This window comes from Sciurus vulgaris, assembly GCF_902686455.1.
Source record: "Sciurus vulgaris genome assembly, chromosome: 5".
Classification (NCBI taxonomy): Eukaryota; Metazoa; Chordata; class Mammalia; order Rodentia; family Sciuridae; genus Sciurus; species Sciurus vulgaris.
The window spans coordinates 28,446,726-28,470,648 of NC_136465.1; positions in this window are offsets into that span (position 1 = coordinate 28,446,726).

Here is a 23,923-nt window from a genome sequence, read left to right on the forward strand (position 1 = left end):
TCAAAACTTCCTAGAAAACCAAACCAAAGCAAGCCCAAAACCACACTGTATTTTTATTGTACTGGTGAATGTATATATTTTTCCTGTTCATATTTAGGTTGCTGTGAGAGTTAAATAGCAAATATAGGAGTACTTTCATTGTAGAACATGTTCAAACACTCTTGTTTTATTAGCTGTTTTCAAAATGCCCCAAACTAACAAAATACCCCTTCATTCCTACAGGGTAACAATGAACTTGGACCCAAATCCATTCATTTTTTCCTTAAAATCTATTTTGATCACACTTCTCAGGTTGGTCAGTTATATTTAGGTGTGAAGAAAAGGTGAGACAGACTGTCACTGGTCAAAACAAGCACATCCAAGTGTGTTTCAGGTCAGTCGCAGAAAGTTTCATGATGTTGCAGGGTATCCACTCCGAGGAGAGAGTTCTCCTTCTTGTTCCCATGGCAGAAAGGGTTTAGCTTTGGTGAGCCTTGGTTATGTTATTTGGACTCTTGAAAAAAATGTGGACACGATCCTGAAAAAGAAATATGTGTAAGTATGTTGCACAATTCTAAGAGTTATTGTCTTCAAAATCATAAACATACAACAAAGTAATTCATAGAAAAAGAGGCACAATATAGTATTATTATTTTTAAAGAAAGTTAATAGACCAGGAGGGACAAAGTGATATCATATAGTCATGGACAGACTGATTTTCAAGTTGGATCTATCTATGTATTGTACTGATATGAACTGAAAAAAAAGTTCTTGCTCAGCCACTAGATAGAGTTCATTGCAGCAGCTTAGCTTACTTCCTTTGCTTATAATAAGTTCAGTGGGCTTCTCTGAGTCATTTTGCTTAACTGGACAAGTGAGGTGTTTGCTTTTAGCCTAGTGGGCTTAACAAAGGTACTGCTGTCTATGCTGCAAATTGATGAATTATCAGCAGGTGGCAGTGGTGTGCAGCTGGTGTTTTGGCTCACCTTAAGATTGCTAACCAAAAAAAAAAAAAAAGATTGCTAACCAAGAACTACGAATTTAGTAGATAGAATGCACCGCTTTTCTTTCAAAATAATGATATGTTTTAAAAATACAGTGTTATGAATTTTATCAGTGTATGAATAATAGATAAGTACAGTACTTTAATGGCCCATGGGGAATTTCCTTTGTTGACAATCAATTCTTATGTATGCTAAATTAAGTTGATCTTAATTCTGCTGTTCTTCCATAGAAGATTAGGTTAATCTGTGTTTCTTTCTCTTAGGCTATCAGAGGAATTTAATTTTCATGTTTGCTAAATGTTTTGCTCTGTCTTCAAAAACTGGGTCACTAGAGTTGCTTGTGTCTGAAATTCTTCAGGGTTCAGACTACAGTGGGTGTTTTGAAGATTGAATCTGGTCAGTCTTATTTGCCTCTGAGAGCAATAACTTCCCTCCCTCTTCTATTGAGCGTGTCTTAATTTTACTCGTAGGCTATGAAATGCAATCTAGCCTTGAACTACCTTTATTACTTTTAACCTTAGTGGCTAACATAGTACTTTATATACACACTGGGGCCCACAAATGTGATAGTATTGACAAAGGTACAGTATGATAAGCAATATCTTTCTTACATTTCATAAAACTAATACTTACTAAAGGAGTGTTTACTAAATGACAGAGCACTGTGATACATTCTGCTAACACTTTAGCTCATTTGTTTCTCATAATTCTATTTTACAGATGAGGAAATGGGCTTAGAGGAGGAAGCTTATTCAAGTAGCAGGAATTGAATGTAGGGGCACTTAACCACGGACCTCAGCCTGTTTTTAGATTTTATTAGAGCCAGGGTCTCCCTGAGTTGCTTAGGGCCACGCTAAATTGTTGAGGCTGGCTTTGAACTTGAGATCCTCCTGCCTCAGCCTCCTGAGTCTTTGGGATTACAGGCATGTGCCACCATTCATTAGGATGAATATTTTTATCCTAAAAAATAAGTTTGATGAGTTGTCACTGGAATTGTCAGACATTTTATATGAGATGTTATGAATGATAGCTGGCATTTATTTGATTCTCAGTATGCCAAGCATTGTTCTAAGTGTTTTATGTATATTAAATTATCCTCACAGTAACCCAAGGAGACAGGTGAATTATCATCGTATTTTGGAGACAAAAAATTCAGACATTGATGTTTGTTAACTAAGGATTAAGAGGTCCTACAGCTAACTGGGAAAAGGTCCAGTCAAGAATTAAATTCTGCAAATCTCTTCAAAGATGGACTCTCTGCCGATTTGTTATTCAGCCTTTCATTTAAAATTAGATTTTTAACCCAGCAAGAGATGGACCAATTAAGAGTCTGCTTCTCATTTTAAATAATTTTCTGTTTTTCTAGCAAAAGTTATTTAATGTTACAGAGTTTCACTTCTCATTTTTATAGCATTATCTCATCAATATATTAATGTCATCAGAAAACAAAATAAAAACCCAGCTTATACACATCCAATTGACTTTTTGTGGGGGGTGGGGCTTGAGGGGGTGTTCCTGGGTATGGAAGCTGGGACTTTGAACATACTAGGCAAGCACTCTAACAATGATACATTTCCAACATCTACTGAATTTTGACAAATACATAGAAATGATTCAGTACAGAAAGAGTAGTATTTTCGACAAATTGTGCCAGGGTCTTGGACATTCATAAAAATGAGGCTCAGCCTAAACTTCACATTTTGCTTAAAAATGAACTCAAAACATATCATATACTTAGATATAAAATGTAAGATTATAAAAATGTTGAATAAAGTAAAGGAGCATAGCTTCAGTACTTACGGCTGGGCAGAATTCTTAAAGATGACACCAAAACATGATGCTTTATATATATATATTAGAGCCCATCAAAATTTTTTTAAAAAGTTCTGCTCTATGAAGAACCAACCATGTTAAGAGAATAAAAACACAATCTACCCGGTGGTAGACAGTACTTTCAAACTCTATATCCCACAAGGGAATTGTACCTAGAATATAGAGAGTGTTCTCTGAAGTTAACACTTTAAGAGAGACAAGAAAATAGGCAAGAGGCAGACATTTTTCTAAGGGAAGACATGGATGGCAAACAAGCATGTGAAATAATGTTCAGAATCATTCGCAATTAGGGAAATGTACAACCTTGATGAGCTATTGCTACATGCTTATCAGAATGGCTAAAATATAACCCAGTGGCTGCACCAAATGCTGATGAGAATGTCAAGACTCTGTCTCTCATACATTGCTGGCAGAGATCTAAAGTGGTACAATAACTTTGAAAACAGTTTGGCAATTTCTTCATGGGAATCCATGTACTATCTTTGTAACTCCCTATGAATCTAATTATTTCAAATAAAAAGTTAAAGAAATTACATAAACATAGTGAAATGGTAATGAGTTGTTACAGTATTGGTAATAATATGTGTAACAAACATGTATTATTTATTTCTTAAACTTTTAGTCTCTAAATTGCATCAGATTAAAATACCTAAAATATTCTAGCAGTTAAAAAAAAACCCCTTTTAAAATGCTTGTCATAACTTGCTGAAGAAAAATGGTTTTTTTTTGGCATTGAACTGTATATTGCTTTTTTAATTGTAAACAAATGGGATACATGTTGTTTCTCTGTTTGTACATGGAGTAAAGGCATACCATTTGTGTAATCATAAATTTACATAGGATAATGTTGTTTGATTCATTGTTATTTTTTCCCTTAAATTCAGAGGGGCCACTGGGTGGCAGTAGAGGTTTGGGTTTTGTGGGGATTTTTTGGAAAGCTGAGAAAAGGGACTAATTTGGCAAATTAGCAAACAAAAAAATCTGTTAATGATAGATATTATTACTGATTGGCAAGGTTTAAAAACTGTAAATCCAATAATTAAAAGGTCAATGTTGGTGTAAGTTAAATAAAGCACAATTAATAACATCTACTTAGAAGGAACCATATACAGAGTAGTAAAACCTCGTAAAAATTAACCTGGGGTCAACAATTTAAGATAAAAATGAACAATTTCAGAGAATAAAGAGTTAGACATTGAGCTCTGTAATCATATTTGGGATTTTTTTGGTTTGAAATCTTAATGACTTTCAGAAATTCTAAGTAATCCCTTTATTTCTCCACCTCCTCCCACTAGTAATGATATAAAACACAGCTGCATTTCATTACTTATCTGGGAAGAAGTCTTCCTCTTTTAGATTTAAAGATTAAAGCAACCAGAATATGAGTCAGAGGAACAAAAATCTGCGATTTTGTGATATCACATTTCAAAATACTCGATGTCTTTTCAACTTGATAAAAGGGAGGAAACGTCTCTATGCAACTTTCAGTAAAACCTGTTTGCCAGGGGTAAATTCGGACTGTGAGTCACTGGAACTCTGAGGTTCAAGAGATCCTACTTTCTTTCCTTTTTTTTTTTTTTTTTTCTTTTTTCACAGTTTAACCTCATTAATGCATCTCATTCTGAATACACAACACCATCAAGGATATTTCTGATTTCTGAGGTATTTATTTGCATATGTTCTGTTCTTTTGTGTTATTCTATCATCAGATGGAATAAAACAATGGATAATAGATTTGAGATTACTTATGCAGAAGAGAGACATTTACAGTATTTCTGAATATTGGTGTTAGTGTTGTCAAACCAAATCTCTACATGAGTCCATTATAATAAAAAAAATTTAATCAAATGACCCAATTTTTAGTCTGCCTTCTATGATGTCATCTAAACCTTATAGATGCTAGACAGTGAGGGAGGAGTGGAATCAATGTCTATAATGAGTGAGGCTGGAATAGTAACGTGTAATAGAACTATGAGTGGTTTTGGACCTGGATAAATTGCTGAGATTGACCTTGAACTTGCCATCTTCCTGCCTCAGACTCCAGAGTTGCTGGAATTACAGACATGTGCCACCATGCCTGACTCTGTTGAGCATTTTGAATGTGATCGTATAAAAAGTCTGATTACTATACCTACCTCAGGGCAGATGCTCAATAAAACCCATCTGCTCTGAGAACATGGTTGGATGAGAATATTCTCATGTATAGCAGACTCAGCACAGCAAACCATTTAAAAATAAAAAGCTAATATTAACATCTTCATAGAGAGATAAATGTAAGCTTTCTCATTTTTCTTCTTATTTACTTTATCCACACCAGCAAACCTCAAGAATACGATTTTCATGACATAGTTATACTTCCAGATAACGAAACAAGCTTTCTGAGGAATGTGGAAGACCTGTTTTTTATGAGGAGAATAAGATTATTTTCAGTGTAGTTTTGTGAGTTGATAGTAAAGTAGTGAATTCACGAGGAATAGGAATATGTTTGCTATAACAGTTTAGTAACAAGATGAAGCAACTAAAACGTTCTCAATCCTTCAATATCAGTTTTCTACTTTTTCCTTAGGTGTGATAACAAACATTATCCTAGATTTCAAGATCAGAATGTTTTCTAAAGAAAATTTTCTGGGGACACTGAAGCTAATGAGAAGCGATCAATAACAATGATTCTTAGAAATCCCCCAGGGCATATTTATTCGTCTTGTCTCCCCTCAGTTTTTTTCTCAAAAACTTGCACAAAATATATTTCCCATTCCTCTTCATTCTATGCCTCCTACCCTCACAGTTTCAACCCTGCATTTTTCTATTTGTTCTTCATGAATTTCCCAGTTGAAAATCTACCTCTGATTTCTGTAAATCTTTCAGGTGTACTTGTAATACAAATAGCTACAGACAGGCATTCAGAAAATTTGGCCATGGAGCCCAGAATATAGTGCTACATTTATGAAAATGAATAAGTACTGAACTTTCCAGGGTTAAATTTCATCATATTTAAATAAGTCTTTGACCTTATCCAGATGATTGGAAGTTGCATTGTTTCTTGAAGTTGGCCTCTAGAGTCTCCTAGCAACACTCCTCAAGTGACTTCTTTTTTAATACTTTTAGGAGAAACACCAGGGGAATAGATTAATGTTTTATTGTAGGAGTTAATTTGATTCATGTGCACAGTGTCTGTACCCCAAAGCAGTACATTCCTGAGAAATTGCCTGAATCTTTGCAAGAAAGAAATTGCCCACTGCGTCATAAAGAAGAGGCCCTTTGGAACACATCTTGCTATAAATTTTTATGCTCTAAAATAGTAATAGATAAGTCAGAGCATTCTCCTCCAAGCATGCCCACAGCAGTGACCTGATTACCTGACTGCCTTTTACACGGAGCCTATCTTTAAATGCTCAGATTTTTCTAAAACAGCATCACGTTCATTCTTTTCTTGGCCCTCTCAGCAAAGTAGCAAGAATTAGTCACTCCATTTTGTTAATGACAGCATTAAAACAGAGAGTTCGAATATGTTGGAGTCGGTTGTCCCCAAACCTTTTTAGAACCATTTTGCACATATACCAAATAAGTTCCATTTATTCTTATGAACAGATGACTAATCTGTGCTACCGAATTTATAACTAATAGAAATCAGGCAAGGATACATATGTATTCCCCAACATAGTTAAATCTTATATGGTTTTCATAACTAGTATGTGATTCACATTGTACCAAGCACCATAAAATGATTTATCAACCTATCTTCATAATCCTGTGATGCATATTTCTTCTTACACATGAGGAAACTGTAATGCAGAAAGTGAGATGATTTATGTCATGCAGCTTGGAACAAGTGGAACAAGATTTCAATCCCTAATTTGTCCACCTGTGAACCCAGCCCTATACATGGTGAATAAGAAGTGAGCTCAATTAAAACTCTCTTTCCATCCAGATATATGGCCATTCTAATAACCATCACAAAGGGTATCACGTGTTTATTCTACCTTTCTTTGAAAGTGTGGAGACTTGGCATTTCAGGATCCAATCTCTGTTTTGGAAGTAACACTGTAGAGCTAGGCAAATGTCTAGCTATGGAACCCTGTAAAAAAGCCATGTAGCTTCTCTGTACTTCAGTTTATTGATCAATACATTGTTAAATTTGTACAATGCTATTCACTAGGTTGGAGAGAGAATTCAATGAGAAAATGTACCTAACGTACTTAGCATAGTGCTTATCATGAAGTTAAATGGTTATGGAGGTATTTGTTTTTGTTACTCACTTGTAGCTAGCATCCAGATCTAGATTATCTAGGGTTTTGCTGTTCAAAGGGTATCAGAAGACCAGCAGCAGTGGCTTCAACTAGAAGCCAGGAAGCTATACAGAATCCTAACTACAATTCCCAGCCCGGACTTATAAATTGGAATCTGCATTATGATAAGATTCTCATTTTTTTTCTTTTATATGCACGAGAGCTTGAGAATCACTCAAATATCAAGGTATTTTCTTTCCATTGGCCTCTCTCATGGGTATGTTGTTTTGTTTCTTTCCTTTGTATCTACAATATCATCCCTCTGTGTCTCAATGTACACATATGTACCTGCCCATATGTGTGTGTACATATGTATATGTGTGTATTTGTGTTAAATAATCCTTATCGAAAATCTTGGGTACAGAAGTGTTCTAGATTTCAGATTTTATTTTAGATATCAGAATACATGCATATACAAATGAGACACTTGGGGATAGGACCCAAGTCTAAACATGAAATGTATTCATGTGTCATATATAGCAATGGGAATAGGCTGAATTTCATACACTTTTAAGAATAATTTTGAGCATGAAACAAACAAATGATGGTATACATTAAACCATCAGAAAACACAGGTGTCACTATCTTACTACCCCCGGGGACAGTCTATGGTTATTTGGTATCACCATCATTCCTGACTCTGAATTTATATGCTACTGATGAATGATCACTATCTTAGGCTTATTCACATATCAGTGCTTACTAGTAAGAAACACGACAGACCATTAATACAGTGGAAAAAAAATCTCCTGTTCAGGATAAGTGAACAGCAGAATGGCATCACCAGAATCAGCCAACAGTGGCAACTTTGTTCTCCATCTGTGAGGCTGTTTTGAAAGGTTACTATATCTATATTCCGTCTTTTTTTTTTTTTTTCTTTTTTTTTTTTTTTTTTTGGTGAGGGACCAGGAGGTAGGTCTTTTAGAGATGTGGAGGCAGTCTGCTAATGGGTTTTAAAATGTGTCTTCCAGAGTCATCTGCCTCATTTACGGGAGTTTTGATCTTGGAAGCCTGTCTGATTTTATGAACTGTGTGGTTTCTTTTTCTGTTACAGAATGGACGAAGCTCTAGTTCTTCAATTAACCCATCACCCATTCTCACTGTATAGTCTACAGGAACTTTTTCTGCAGTGTCAATGTCATTTTTAGTGTCACTCTTATCATGCTTACCTTGATTCAGAACCACTTTGGCTGTTTCATCATCTGAGGCCTTTTTTTTTTTTTTTTCCCACATTTTCAACGATATCCTTATACCAGGAATAGGTAGTGGCAGTGTTCACACATAAGAAGGTAGTCATACTACCTGCCATTCATGAATTAGTCTAGCCAGTTTAAGGTCTTTAAAAATTAAAAATATATTTCCATGGACTTTTGGGGGACTTTTGTGAATTGATTGTTGGTAAAAACCTTTGAGTCAACAGTTCTTGAAACATCTTAGTCTAGATGAATTTCGCTTTGGTATGAACTCAAGGAAATGTCCAATCATACCATTAGAAGACTGAGTTTAGCAATATGTCACTATTTGCTGATGACATGATTCTATATTTAGAGGATCCAAAAAACTCCACCAGAAAACTTCTAGACCTTATAAATGAATTCAGCAAAATAGCATGATATAAAATCAACACATATAAATCTAAAGCATTTTTATTCATAAGCCATGAAACATCTGAAAGGGAAATGATGAAAACAACTTCATTCACAATAGCCTCAAAAAAAAAAAAAAAACAAATTCTTGGGAATCAATCTAACCAAAGAGGTGAAAGATCTGTACAATGAAAACTACAGAACATTAAAGAAAGAAATTGTGGGGACATAGCTCATTCAGTAGAGTGCTTGAGTGCAAAGCCCTGGGTCAATCCCCTGCACCTCAAAAAAAAAAAAGAAAAAAAAAAAAAGAAAAAAGAAAGAAAGAAATTGAGGAATACCTTAGAAGCTGGAACGATCTCCCAAGTTCTTGGATAGGCAGAATTAATATTATCAAAATGGCCATACTTCCAAAGGTGCTATACAGATTTAACATAATTCCAATTAAAATCTCAACGACATTCCTCATAGAAATAGAGAAAGCAATCATGAAATTCATCTGGAAGAACAAAAGACCCAGAATAGCCAAAGCCATCCTGGGCAGGAAGAGTGATGCAGGAGGTATCACAATACCAGACCTTAAACTCTACTACAGAGCAATAGTAACAAAAAATGGCATGGTATTGGCACCAAAATAGATAGGTAGACCAATGGTACAGGATAGAAGACACGGAGACATGCCCACATAAGTACAGTTATCTCATACTAGACAAAGGTGCCAAAAACTTACAATGAGAAAAGATAGGCTCCTTAACAAATGGTACTGGCAAAACTGGAAATCCATATGCAGTAAAAGGATATTAACCCCCTATCTCTCACCCTATATAAAAATCAACTCAAAATGGATCAAGGATCTAGGAATTAGGCTTGAGCCTTTCACCAAATAGAAGAAAAAGTAGGCCCAAATCTTCGTCACTTTGGCTTATGACCAGACTTCCTTAACAAGACCCCCGTAGCACAAAAAATAAAAGCAAGAATCAATAAATGGAATAGATTCCAACTAAAAAGCTTTTTCTCAGCAAAGGAAACAATAATGTGAAAAGAGAGAAAATCTTTTCCACACACACCTCAGACAGAGCACTAATCTCCAAAGTTGATAAAGAACTTAAAAAACTTTACACCAAAAATACAAAGAACCCAATCAATAAATGGGCTAAGGAACTGGGCAGACACTTCACAGAAGATATAGAGGTGATCAACAAATATATGAAAAAGTACTCATCATCCCTAGTAATTAAAGAAATGCAAATTAAAACCACCCTAAGATTTCATCTTACTCCAATTAGAATGGCTATTATCAAGAATACAAATAATAAGATATGTTGGTGTCAATGTGGGGGAAAAGGTACACTCATACATTGCTGGTGGAGTTGCAAATTGGTGCAGCCACTCTGGAAAGCAGTATAGAGATTCCTCAGAAAACTTGCAAACCATTCGACCCAGCTATCCCACACCTCATTTTATACCCAAAGGACTTAAAATCAGCATACTACAGTGATACAGCCACATCCATGTTCATAGCAGCTCAATTCACAATAGCTAGATTGTGGAGCCAACCGAGATGCCCTTCAATTGATGAATGGATAAAGAAACTGTGGTATATATACACAATGGAATATTACTCAGCCATAAAGAAGAATAGAATTATGGCATTTGCTGGTAAATGGATGAAATTGGAAAATATCATGCTATGTGAAATAGGCCAAGCCCAAAAAACCAAAGCCTGAATGTTTTCTCTGATAAGTGGATCACGATATATAATGAGGGGGAGTGTTGGGGGGAAGAGAAGAATGAAGGAACTTTGGATGGTATAGAGCAAAATGGGGTAGGGGGATGGGGGACGGAAAGATAGTAGAATAAAACAGCTAGTATTACCCTGTTTATATGTATGATTACATGAATGGTATGAATCTACATTGTGTACAACCATAGAAATGAAAAGTTGTATCCCATTTGTGTGCAATGAATCAAAATGCAGTCTGTAAAATTTAAAAAAAAATTTAAAAAAAGGAGACTGAGTTTATGTCCTGCCTTCCTAATCTCCACTAGGCTAACAAAATTAAGAACTTTTAAAGTGAAGCTTATTAATTAAAGCTAATTTGGGGGGTTATCAAAACCACACATATTTGAGGATGGGTTTCCTTTCTTATTCTAAGATGTACTAAAGCTTAAAGTTTGAGCTTTGCTTATAAATGTGATTGCCAAATTGATTGTTTTTCTATTCTACAGACCAGTCTGTCCTCCCACAGTACTGATTTAGTTATTTCACTAGGAGACTCCATAAAGTCCTCCAAATGAGTACTGCTCTGTCTCATATTGTATTGAATCCTGAAGATTATTTTTCTTCTTTTTCACCTCTAGTATTGAAGATAGAAAGAAGATAATTTGTTAACCCGACAAAAGTAATGTTTTGTGATGGGCTAAGGAAATTAGGGAAGCTGTCTTTGACTACATATTGGTTTCCTGGATGATTTGCATGTTTGCATTTATTTTTGCATTATGTGGCTAATAAGGTTTTCTTTCTCATCATTGCTGTATTTTATGCAGAGCAAAGTGTAAAGGCTATTTTGAGGGATGTAATGAGCGTAGTGTGTTGCTTCAGTATCTACGAATCCAATCTGGACACCACGCCACCACATAGTCCTGTGATGAAGATACTTTATTATCCCTGTTTTGCAGATGAGACAACTATAATATTACTCAATAGTATTTTACTTGAATGTGTAATTAAATATTTTACCCCAAAGAGGATGCATAACTGTAACATTTAAATAGATCCAAGAAAGAGTTACCTAGATAATTTAGTTGATTTTTGCCCATTCTGAAAAGGACAGTAAGATAGTCTGTTTTTCTTTGGAAATACTTTATTTTCCCACATTTTGTTCTGTTGCATCTGTTCTTAGGTATCATGGAAAGAATATTATATTTGAATTAGTGTGACACTGAAGAATTTTAAAGAATTCTGTTTCAAATTAATTTAGTCCTTTAATGTGTAATATGACTTATTTACCTTTTAATTTTTATATAGCTTATTTAATTTTGATCATTTATTACCTTAATAAAGGATAACCCAGTTACTCGGTATGCCAGTCTGGGTGGGTTACTTACTGACTTTGGGCCTCATGTCCTTATCTATAAAATGGGGAAATTTTACATACTACATAGGGTTGTTATAATGAATAATGGGTAAATTTATAAAAAGTGACTATAATACAGAACACTATTATGTATTTGCTAAGAAAAAATTAAGATAGGATGTACGGAGAAATAAGCTTAACTTTTTCTACATAATTCCTGGTTAAGTTTATCTTAATTAGGTGAAATTGAGATATAAAACAATGGCTCTTTGGTGAAAAATCAGCATCTTGTTTTAGAAGTATTTTCTAGGGCTTACTTGGAATGTATCATAAAGCTCATGGCTCTTCCCTTCTAGGGTATAATTCTCCAACAGGATTGTCAAGTTATTTTACTCATTTTTACCCTAAAAGGATAACAGAAAATCCACCAGAAACATGGTATCTAATAAACATTGTTTGAATCAATAAACTTTTGATTCATTCTTTCTTGTTAATTTTCCTGGAATTCCTAGCATGGTCAAATGCCCCCTCTTCCAGACAACCCTAGTAAGTCCAGATCCCTATGACTTAGCAAATCAACCACACAGCCGCCGCGGTGGGAGAACTCTGACAGCTAGGAATGACTGGAAGGGGTACCGTGACTTCCAGAAACCATACCACCCTGTTCCACATCCTCCAGTTTAGGACTTTCGAAATCAGTTTTGAAAATGAAGCAATATCTTCAGTATCCTTCTGTCTCTATTTCCATGGAAAAACACATCAAAGTATTTCAACCAAAAATGTTTTAAAAGGATGATTTTTGATAATTGACATTAATTTTAAACCATTTTGTCCAATGAATAGAACAGACTCTAGAAGATTCTTCTAGGGTAATTTAGTACATTAAAAAAATTTAGTACATTTAAAAATTGTTTACCTAATGCCTATTGAACAATCAGAAAAATAAAATAATCTCTTGTCCATATTCAAACCATCCTTTATAAGCTGCAGATATGCATTTTTTAAAATAGTGTAGTTTTTTAAAAACATATTTACTGATGTTCTGGGTTCTTATGAAGACAACACACTTAGCATATGTGTGTCTTAAGATCATTGTTATTTTTATTATTGATCTTAGCATCATTAATACCTTCAGTTCCTCCTTCCTCACCCCTCTCATTCCCATTATCATCTGCCTCCTTTTTGATCTAATTATTATCTTCTTCGGGCTTGACCCAAGTATAGCTTTTGGAACCATGATGCTCCTTTCTCTCCTAAGACCCGTGAGAACTTCCATGGGATTTGCTACCAAAAACCAAGGTCTAATTCCTCTGCATAACTTTCTCCAACCAGTAGCAAAATGAAACGCCGTATATCCTTTATCTCCACTAAAGTATGGCAGCTATTTGGAGGACAGATTGTTTAAAATGTGTTTGAGAGAGTAGTTAAGGAAAGTGAAGAGAGTATAGGAGCAGAGTAGGTAGAAAGTTAATGACCGTTATGAAATGACAGCGAAGTAAAGGCAGGTAAATAAGTAGATAGGAGAAGGATTTTTTTTTTTTTTCTGGACAGAAGGATGAGTGATAGAGGAGAATGTGCAGGAGAATGAAAGTACAGACTATTTTCTCCTCAAACTCTTCAGCTATCCTTTCCTTAAATATTTTCTTTTTGATAAAATTATGTCCGAAATTAACTTTTTTTCTTCATAACATCCCTCTTATTTCTCTACAGTGCAATGATGATAAAAGTACACACATTTAGGTTAACATAATGATGCTACCAACACCTAGTGTGCTATGTTTCCTCCTAGTGGTTAGCTTCTGCAGTTGTACTTGGAGATACAGATTGCATTCTGGATCACACAGGATAAAAGCAACCAAACAACATACTAATCCTTACTGCCTGCATTAGTTTGCTGTGCTAACAAGAAGCATGGACATAAACACTGGAAATCTATTCTTACAGTTCTGGAGGCTGGAACACTGAATTCAAGGAGTCAGCAGGGTTGATTCTTTCTGAAGGTTGTGGAGGATCTATTCCATTCAAACCTCTGGTAGGTTTGGTGACGATAATGGCATTCTTTGGCTTGTAGAAATATTGCCCCAATTTTCCTTTTTATGTGGCATTCTTCCTGTGTTCCGCTCTATATCCAAATTTTTATTTTTGTATGTACACAAGGCACATTGGATTAGGGGCCCATTCTCCATTAGGATCTCAACCTTAATGATCTGCAGTGACCCTATTTTCAAACAGGTTACATTTTGAGATACCAGGAGTTAGGACTTTAACAAAGAAATTCCATAACTACTAGTTTGTGGAAATTTAACTTAGTTAATTGCTATTGGAAAACCATCATTTAGGTTGAGTGTATTCTTACGCACAGATCTTTTTAATAAACAAAACCCATGAATGTGGGGCTGGGGCTGTAGCTCAGTGGTAGAGCATTTGCCTAGCATGTGTCAGGCACTGGGTTCAATCCTCAGCACCACATAAAAATAAATAAATAAAGGTATTATGTCCATCTACAACTAAAAACAAAAACAAAAATAAAAAATAAAAACAAAAACAACCCATTAACATAAAGATCTTTAATTAACAAAGTAGAACTTCCAACAAGCTACCTAAATAGAAACTCTCATGTGTACTTCACATGTAAAGACAGGAATCGAGAAGAGAGTTGAACATAGGTTCCAATTTGTCCCTCCCATAGGTAAGTCCCCAAATTGTAGAACTCTTTTTTTTTTTTTCAAACTGAAAGTTAACTGAAGAAATACTAATGGAATGTGGTGGTGTTTTTTTTTTTGTTTGTTTGTTTTTGTTTTTGTTTTTTTTTTTTTTCCAATTGTCTGTTTATAACAAATTGTTTCTCCCTTGACTGGAATGACCTCTCTCCAAGTTCATCTTCACTCCTCTAACCATGTTTAAAAGAAGCCTTTCCTGAAGCTTTTTCCGATCTCTATATACAAGTCAAGTAACAGAGAATCTGTTTAGTCTTTTCTATATCCCTTCATTTTTAAGGACAAGAGGTTGCTGGGGAGAGGTAATGCCATCTCTATCGTCTTTAGAATATATTTACATTTATAAAGATTTTTTTAACCTAAATCTGATGAGAATTTAAAAAGCTACTACTTTAAGATTTTGAGCACGAGAAATTCTTTGTGCTGGTTAATTCTTGCTAATCTTTGGGAAGAAAATTCAAAAAATAAACCTCCAAATTGCCTAGTCGTTTTAAGGCTATTTGGAGCATGAATTATCACTAGCCTCCCATAAACTTTTTCTCCATGAAAATTTTAGGCTGAGGGATTACAATATTTGAAAGAAACATTAATAATAGTCTTCCTCTTAGTTTTCTTAAAGTTCGGACTAGCAAAGTTCACAACTACTTAGTGAAAGCATTTAGCATTAATCAAATTTTCCCCACACACATCACACCCTCCCTGATACCCACACCAACTCTCTCTCCACCTCCACCCCACCTCGAGATGTGGAAAACTTCAGTGGGAAGTTGCATGTAGAATCTTCATGAAACTCCGGGAGTAGTTTAAAGCTATCAGATTGTACTTAAAAGTAAAGAGTATTTATTTGTAACATTGAATTATTAGTACATGCAGGGAATCAGGGAGAAATATGAGGCTGGCTAAAAGATAATGATTAGACAAAAGCCATAGGGTTAATTAGAACAAAAACAGGCAATCAGAAAATAATTTTATTTGGAGTTCTTTTTAATAACTTGAAGTTCCAATTTACTTTTAGATACCGTTGGGAAAGTACTTTATGCAGGCTACTTCTCCACCAAAAAAAGCTGATATCAAAAATAAGTATAAATTACATACATGTCTTTTCATATTTATTATAATTCTTAGCAACTTTGAATAATATGCACATGTGCTTCACTTTATCTTTTAATCTATTTGTTGTAAATATGTGTATTTATAAATAAATGTGTATTTATAAAAGGGGAAGTTAAAAAGATAAGTAGGATTATTTTGAGCACATTCTTGATTTTTTCTTTCAAAATCAAGAATTTAAAAAATAATATTTGTACAAATATTAAAATATTCCTCCCATTAGTCTTGTTAAATCTTGTGCTTGGTTTGTGTGCACTATAAGAGGAGGGACTATATAGAAGGATAAGAGGGTTGGGAAGGGTGAGGGGGAAGAAAAAAAAATAACAGAATGAAGCAAAAACTATTACCCTAGGTAAATGTATGATTACACAAATGATATGCCTCTACTTCATGTACAAACAGAGAAACAAGATGTATCCCATTTGTTTACAGTAAAAATGAATTTTAAAAAAAGAGGGTGATTCAAGGGACAAATTAATGTTTACACACACACTTCATTGCTGGCATCCCTTTTCTCAAGTCTCACAAGTTTAAAGAGGGCATTTTGGATTGTGGTAGATACAGATATTCACTAAACATTCCCATAACTGCCTGTATTTCTCTACCTCATCACCATCATGCAGGACTTGTGACTAGTATCAATAGTTGTGGGTGGACATGATATGCAGTGTCCCTTACTTTAGCATAACAGTTCCTCTCAGCTAATACAAAGGCTTTGCACAACATACATCACTACACACCTCAGGTTTTCAGATACCAGCGATTCATCTTCCTAAAGAGAAAAACACCTAAGAGGTGTATTCTACCAGTTGTGGACTCTCAGTGATGAGCCACATCTCTAACTGAGGAAGTAGGAGGCAATCCATGGTTCTAACAGGGTAGGTCAGTAATTTTTCAGAGGACAGACTGGAGAGATGCCCATTTTAAGAGGACAAAGCAAACTCTTCAGTGGAATTTTAGAGTCCTAATGATGCCTTTGTCACTTAGGGGACAGTCAGGGCTACACAGAACATTATGAATTAGTCTAGCATATTTAAATATATTTTTAACTTCCAATTCAAATGTTTAATGTTTTGTTAATTACATATCTTAAGTAGCAGGTTCAAACCTGGCAGCTACTGCATTATCTCAAAAGAAAATGCATCATAAAATCAATTAAGCTTATCCCATTTGAATATTTAATTCATGATAATATAAATTTACATATGTTCTTCAAACAATTTTTATAACTATAATCAAAACTGCTCAAATCATCTTTCAAGAAAGCAACTGCCTGAAGAACCAGTGTAAAAGGAAGGAACTAGCCCTACCACGTATTGCCTGGGACAGTCAGCCTACCTCTCTTTGAAATGCTATTTCTGACACTGTAGCCTCTATAACACTCAATAATTAGGGAGAGAGTAGGTTCAATTTTGATTGCTGCAAATGATGTGTTTTAGACTCCCCATCAACTTTCCAAACCATCATCTGAATTCCCAATTAACATCAAAGGATCTGCTGCTTGTAAGTATCCCATTAGTGTTATAAAAAAAAAAAAAATTCCAGTAGTTTTTTCTCAAATCAAACCAACTGGAGCTAATTTGTTTTAAATATTAAATAAAAATTTCTCTTTTGGCATTCTGTAACACTGGTGTGTCTTTTGCTCTGTTAATTGTGACAAGCATATCTAATATTTCAGAAACTCCCAGTGTAAGTCATGAATATGGGGAAATAGGCATTTAATACTGTTACTCCTTCTCCACAATTTTTAAAAATGTGCTCATATAGGATTAAAGATTAGAAATATCTACCTCAAAACTGGAGGTTTAATTCTTTTGGGTACTGTAATTTAAGAAGAGCCCAAACTTTGTGTTTTCTTAACAAAAGGAGATATTGAGAGGGAAAATCTGCTGGCTCTTTACATCCAAAAGACTGATTGCAAATATTTCTTTTTATATACAACTATTCCTAGATTGGAATATCAAGAGTCATATACTAGAACTGACAAATTTGAAACAGTCTGCAAGTTTGAACTTACTTTGTGACACATAAAATGTTTCTGAGTTCAAATGATTCTAAAAAGGCAGAGACTTTCTTTTACTATCTCAAGTCCTGTCCTCTTTTTTCTATTTATTTTCACAAGTATTATGTCCTTCTTATTTGCCAAGTACTAGGTCAGGCACTGGGTAATAGTGAACAAAACCAAACATGATTCCTGTCACCATGGTGCTTGGATAGTGATGGAGAAGGGGACTAATCACATAATCCCACAAGTAAGTTAAAATTATATGCGTGATAAGGAAGGATAGTGGATGATATTAAGGGTCTTAACATCAAGTAGCTATGGGATGTGACCTAGTTTGCAAATCAAAGTTTCCTTGAGGGAGTGATGATAGAGGTGAAATCTGGAGATTGGACTTCAGCAAATGAGGTTGGAGAGGAAGAGTATTCCAGGCAGAGATAGCAGGACATGTTAAGGGTTTGTGCTCAGAGAGTACTCAGACATTGCATTTTTAATCTATAGAAGCTTGATTTGAGTCTTTTCAAATATATTCCATGTCTCTACAGGCTCAATGCATTTTGAACATAATGACAGATAGTTATGATAACTGCTTTGATGAACTTGTCTACTAAAACTATAATTTCTTGGTCTGTTCCTATTCTTTGATTTTTCTTTTTCATAATGGGCAGCATTTTTCTGCTTCTTTGTATATCTGAAAGTCTTTATTGAATACTGGAGAATGTGAATTTTACCTTGTTGGGAACTGAGTAACCTTATATTTATATACACATTCTTTTTTTAATGTACACATTCTTTTTTGTAAACAAATGGGATACATGTTGTTTCTCTGTTTGTACATGGAGTAAAGGCATACCATTTGTGTAATCGTAAATTTACATAGAGTAATGTTGTTTGATTCATTCTGTTATTTTTTCCTTCCCCCACCCCTCTTTTCCCTCTATACAGTCCTTCCTTCCTCCATTCTTGCCCCCCTCCCTAACCCTAACCCTAACACTAACCCCTCCCACCCCCATTATGTGTCATCATCCACTTATCAGCGAGATCATCTGTCCTTTGGATTTTTGAGATTGGCTTATCTCGCTTAGCATGATATTCTCCAAAATTTTATCCATTTGCCTGCAAATGCCATAATTTTATCATTCTTTATGGTGGAGTAATATTCTATTGTATATATATATACCACTGTTTCTTTATCCATTCATCGATTGAAGGACATCTAGGTTGGTTCCACAATCTGGCTATGGTGAATTGAGCAGCTACGAACATTGATGTGGCTGTATCTCTGTAGTATGCTGATTTTAAGTCCTTTGGGTATAAGCCAAGGAGTGGGATAGCTGGGTTAAATGGAGGGTCCATTCCAAGCTTTCTGAGGAATCCCCATACTGCTTTCCAGAGTGGCTGCACTAATTTGCAACCCTACCAGCAATGTATGAGTGTACCTTTTTCCCCACATCCTCTCCAACATCTATTGTTGCTTGTGTTCTTGATAATCGCCATTCTAATTGGGGTGAGATGGAATCTTAGTGTAGTTTTGATTTGCATTTCTCTTATTACTAGAGATGTTGAACATTTTTTCATATATCTGTTGATTGCTTGTACATCTTCTTCTGTGAAGTGTCTATTCATTTCCTTAGCCCATTTGTTGATTGTATTATTATATTCTTGGTGTGGAGTTTTTTGAGTTCTTTATATATTCTGGAAATTAGTGCTTTATATATTCTGGAAATTAGTGCTCTATCTCAAGTATGAGCGGCAAAGATTTTCTCCCACTCTGCAGGCCCTCTCTTCACATTGCTGATAGTTTCCTTTGCTGAGAGAAAGCTTTTTAGTTTGAGTCTATCCCAGTTGTTGATTCTTGCTTTTATTTCTTGTGCTATGGGAGTCCTGTTAAGGAAGTCTGATCCTAAGCTGACATGTTGAAGATTTGGACCTACTTTTTCTTCTATAAGATGAAGGGTCTCTGGTCTGATTCTAAGATTCTCGATCCATTTTGAGTTGATTTTTGTGCAGGGTGAGAGATAGGGGTTTAGTTTCATTCTGTTGCATATGGATTTCCAGTTTTCCCAGCACCATTTGTTGAAGAGGCCATCTTTTCTCCATTGCATATTTTTGGCACCTTTGTCTAGTATGAGAAAATTGTATTTATTTGGGTTTGTGTCCATGTCCTCTATTCTGTACCATTGATCTACCTTTCTATTTTGGTACCAATACCATGCCGTTTTTGTTACTATTGCTTTGTAGTAGAGTTGAAGATCTGGTATTGCGATACCCCCTGCTTTGCTCTTTCTGCTAGGGATTGCTTTAGCTGTTCTGGGTTTCTTATTCTTCCAGATGAATTTCATAATTGCTTGCTCTATTTCTGTAAGGTACGTCATTGGAATTTTAATTGGAATTGCATTGAATCTGTATAGCACTTTTGGTAGTATGGCCATTTTGACAATATTAATTCTGCCTATCCAAGAACATGGAAGATCTTTCCACTTATAAGATTTTCATTAATTTCTTTAGTGTTCTGTCCTTCTCATTGTAGAGGTATTTCACCTCTTTTGTGAGATTGATTCCCAAATATTTATTTTTTTGAGGCTATTGTGAATGGGGTCTGGATTGAAAAATCTGCTGATATTCTTATTGGTTTCCCCTGAATGTAATTTGATTCTTTTCTCTCACAGCCTTTAAAATTCTGTCTTTATTTTGTATGTTAGGTATTTTCATAATAATGTGCCTTGGTGTGGTCTGTTGTAATTTTGTATATTTGAAGTCCTATAAGCCTCTTGTACCTGGTTTTCCATTTCATTCTTCAGATTTGGGAAATTTTCTGATATTATTTCATTAAATAGATTGTTCATTCCTTTGGTTTGTTTCTCTAAGCCTTCCTCAATCCCAGTAATTCTTAAATTTGGCCTTTTCATGATATCCCATAATCCTTGTAGATTCTGTTCATGATTTCTTACCATCTTCTCTATTTGGTCAACTTTGTTTTCAAGATTAAATATTTTGTCATCAATGTCTGAGGTTCTGTCTTCCAGGTGTTCTATCCTATTGGTTATGCTTTCTATGGAGTTTTTAATGTGGTTTATTGTTTCCTTCATTTCAGGGATTTCTGTTTGTTTGTTTTTTCAGTATCTCTAACTCTTTATTGAAATGCTCTTTTGCTTCCCGTATTTGCTCTTTTAACTGTTGATTGGTGCGACCATTTAATGCCTGCATTTGCTCTTTCATATCCTCCTTCAATGCCTGCATTTGCTCTTTCATCTCCTCATTTGCTTCCCTGATTGTTTTAATTATGTACATTCTGAACTCCCTTTCTGACATTTCTTCTGCTGTGCTCATTGGGTTTTATTGATATAGTATCTAGGTTTGTTTGGGACATTTTCTTCCCTTGTTTTCTCATATTGGTCAGATATCAGTGGGACTCTGAGATATTGCAGATTTCCTCTATTGGCTTATAGTGTCCCTGTAGATTTCCAGTACATCACCTCCCAGCCTTCAGTAGCCTGAAGTCTTGGAGGAACTTGATAATGCAGTGCTTCTGAAGAAAGCTGCCCCTAGCCCACTACAGGGTCCAGGGCTGGGGGCTGGTTCTGCGTGGAAATCCTCTCACTGGGCGGGCCTGCTCCAATAAGCTGGCTGTGGATTGTGTCTGCCTGCTGGAGGGAGCCGGGCTTCTGGGGAAAACCTCTCGCTGCCCTTCCCTGGTCCCAGAAGCCCTCTGCGGGCCAGGGCCCACAGCTGGGACCAGGGCTTGGGGTTGGCTCTTTGTGGAAAAGCTCTCACTGGGCGGGCCTGCTCCTAGAAGCTGGCTGTGGATCGTGCCTACCTGAGAAGGGAGCCAGGCTGCTTGGGGAAGTCTCTTACTGCCCTGTCCTGCTCCAAGAAGCTGTGCACTGTCTGGGCCTGCCACCCAGGCTGAGCTTCACCTGGTGAGAGAGACTCACCCTGTGGCTCTTTGTTGGTCTGAGTCTCTCAATACCTCCCCTTCTTGAATCCTGAGTTCTGGAGTGATGGGAGATGCAGTCACCCTGTAGTCTGCCATCTTGGATCCCCCCTATGTATACATTCTTGAAGTTTGTTCTAGGATGTGGTTGGAAAGAGTTTGATTCTGTTTTTTGCTTTTAAGTCTTATTAGGTGGGACCAGAGAAGTCTTTAGTCTAAGGCTAATCTTGCCCTATCTGAAGGCATTAATATTTTGAGTATTATATCCAATGTCCCTTAAATGAATGAGTTTTCTCATTCTGACTGGTGGACACATGTGCTCTTCTCAGCTCTGAGGGAGTCCCAGGGATGATTTCCTTTGTTCCATTTGGGTATTTCTTTTTCCAGTCTTGAATAGTTTCCTCACATCCACATGCTGATTGATATTCTACCAAAGACTCACAGGGGGACTCCCTCTCTGTATAGTTCTCTCCTTTCCAGTACTTTGCCCTGTGAACTAGGGCTACCTTGGCTCCTTGAATTCCCAGTTCCATTTCCCCAATGGGATAAATCAGTGTACTTCTCTTAGTTTTTCCCTCTATCTTAGTCTGTTTTCTATTTCTATAAGTTTCCTGAGACTAGCTAATTTATGAAGAACAGATATTTATTTGCTAAAGTTCTGGAGACTGGGATGTCTAAGATCAAGATGCCGGTAAATTTAGGAGACTGGTGAGGGCTGCTCTCTGCTTCCAAGATGGCACTTGTTGCGTGTCCTCTGGAGAAGAATGATTTGTTCACATATACATGGCAGAAGGCAGAAGGACAAGATAGCTGAATGCTCCAAGCAGCTTTTTTATAAGACCCTTTATTCTATCCACAAGGGGGAATCCCTCATGACTTAGTCACCTCTTAAAAACCCACATCTTGATCCTATGACATTGGCTATTAAGCTCCAATGCCTGAACTTTGAAGGGAGCACAGTCAAATCATGACACTCTATCAGCACAGCAGCTTATGGGCAATAAGCTGGTTCAGTTTTGGGACTCACTTTGTTTCATTACTTAGGGATTGTAGCCCTTTGCTGTAGCCATTGCTTTATGCTTTTTTTTTTTTTTTTTTTTTTTGTTAATTGTTTCGTACAAAATGGTAAATTTAGTCCCTTTTATTCCATGATAGCAGGTAATAGAAGTATGAAAGGCACTGATAAAATGTCTACATAGCTAGGAATACATACTTGCTGATAAGAACAGAGGAATAGAAGAGGTAGCTGGAAAAATATAATGTATTTTTGTCTTTTTTACCTTTTCATGGATATAGTGTTTATGTGTCAGATTAAGACACACATCTACTAAGGGTGTGACGAGACATACATGAGACACAGAAGCATTCATCTGCTATGATAAGTGTGTAAGATAGTGCTAAATGAATGCGGGACCTGGAGAACCTAGAACAAGTGATGGAGGGCACAGTGCATGGGGAGTGAGTACAGAGAAGTTTAGTAGGGAAAATGTAAGTGAAGACAAGGAACAGCAGCATTTCATTTCCCCAGTGCTGTGAGGGTCCCAGAACAGCCTGAGTGTACAAAGAAGTCAGGATGCAGAGTGCCAAGAGGCTTTCAAACAACCCATTCCCTCATACTACCACAGGCATAAGGTCATGTGTTATCTACTTGCACCATAAACTTGTTAGCTAGCAAGAAAGTTAAGAGAAGGGATATAATTCTAATTTAGCATTTAACTGACCCAACTAAACAGTCAGAGTTACTTAGGAATTGTTAAAATGGGTAGGCACAAAAATTTCCCTATTATTTGACTTTTCAAATTTTTTTTTTTTTTTTTTTTGGTACTAGGGATTGAACCCAGGGGTGGGTAACCACTGAGCCACATCCCCAGCTCTTTTTCTTTTATGTTGAGACAGTTGCTTAGGGTCTCATTAAGTTGCTGAGGCTGGCTTTGAACATGTGATCCTACTGCCTCAGTCTCCCAAGTCACTCAGATTCTTTTTCCTATGATAGTCTCAGAATGAGGTCTTTCAAACAAGACTAGAGAAGTTAACAGATATTTTAAAAGTTTCTCTCTCTCCTGTGTGCCCCCATGCATGCATGTGCATACACACACACACACACACACACACACACACACAAACACACACAGACATTTGAATGTTTTATGAGTAAATCTACAATCTCACTGCAGGTTAAGAATTTCTGTTTTGGCAATGGAAAGTCAATGAAGTTTTCTAAAGCACAGGTGGTTAGTGGGAGGGACAGGACCATATAACTGCTTAGGATTTCAAAAGTTCTATTTGCATAAAAGCTTAAGCTTTTCAGTGACTATTACAGCATTTAATAAAAACATTGATTGAAAAAAATCGGATTTTAGTAAAATGAAGATCTTATAATCCTTAGTATATTTAC